We start from the raw sequence: 1,515 nt of genomic DNA on the forward strand, positions 1-1,515 counted from the left end.
ATAGCCCTAGCAGAAACAATTGTAAGTAGTGATCTTTAGAAATAAGAAGTGTTAGATCTCATGTACAGCTTGAGGATATTTGTAGGCAATTTTATGATTAAATCATAAAATTTGCGCCAAATACCTCCAAGCTTTAGGCTTGCGTCCGTATACACGCTAAGGTGCTCCCTGGCCTCTGTATTCGTTAATAAAAAAGAAATCTATCTGAAATTTTTTGGCATTGTAGTAGAACGATCCCAAGAAACCAAGGTTTAAACGCGGAAATTGTTACGAAAAATCAAAAAAAGAACAAACAACAATTTACAAGCGAATTAAAATTTCTTTTCAAGGAAAGTAGGTAGTTCATAAATAAAGTTATTTGAGAATCTTTTGTCCTTTTTGATAAATAAACTGGCTTTCTACGCGTATAGAAATAACAGCACTGATTACGCTACCGACACGTCAGACACAGAAAGAGAATTACCGATATTCAAGTTTGTTTCTCCCTATCTAACAGCAAATATGGCAAGTGGGGACCCTCTCCTAAATTCTCCTTCATCATCCCAAACAACTCCTCAAACAAGAACTGACGTAATGCTACAAAACCATATTAGATAGACTCGATTTAATGGATCGCAATTTTGATGTCCTGACAAAGGAAAATACAAATAGAATCGCGGAAATCCAAAAGTTAGCTCAACTAGCAGGTGCAAAAGGGGATATAGAGACAGATTTAGGTCCCGAATTGACAGAAGATTTAGATGAGGATCATGAACCAAAACTTACAAAGAAGAGAAGTCGAAACAGCGAGTATACGAAAGTAAAAGCATAACAGCTCGTAATTTCGAATTAAAAAATAACTCAAGCCGAGTCCCTGAAAATAAATTTAAGATTGAGGTTGAACACATTCCAGCCAAAGACATAATTAGAACCATTAGAGAGATCTCCGGTCATGACGACATGGGCGTAGAGGATTTCATAAAATCTATTAAGAAAGCTAGAAAAAGATGTAGTCAAGAGGACCTATTACTAGACTTTGTAGTAGCCGAGAAAGTGAAAGGAAACGCGAAAAGGGCCATCCGATATACTAGTATAAAAACGTACGATGACCTATTTGATGCATTACGTCAGAACCTACCACAAACAGGTTCGGTTTCAGCACTTAGATCTAGGCTAGAAAACTGTAAACAAGGACCGACAGAACTAGTTCAAAATTTTAGTTTAAGATATAAACAGATAGTAAATGAGTTGATATACGCAGTACAAAGTGAACACTCGTCTACTAATGAAAGGAAAATCGCTTTAAACATTGAGGACAAGGAATGCTTAAAACGATGTCTATTAAATTTGAAAAGAGAAATCGGTCTCCAAGTAAAAGCGCAAAAACCCGCGAGTCTGATAGAAGCCCAGAACCAAGCGATAGAAACAGAAATATGGTTACGTGAGGCGCAACCAGTTCGTTCGTCAATCCCACCAAATATACCCAAGCCAGTACATCGTCCGATACCACGAACGTACTCAACTCCAACACACAAA

The sequence above is a fragment of the Belonocnema kinseyi genome, chromosome 7 (genome assembly GCF_010883055.1).
Source record: "Belonocnema kinseyi isolate 2016_QV_RU_SX_M_011 chromosome 7, B_treatae_v1, whole genome shotgun sequence".
In the NCBI taxonomy this organism is placed as follows: domain Eukaryota; kingdom Metazoa; phylum Arthropoda; class Insecta; order Hymenoptera; family Cynipidae; genus Belonocnema; species Belonocnema kinseyi.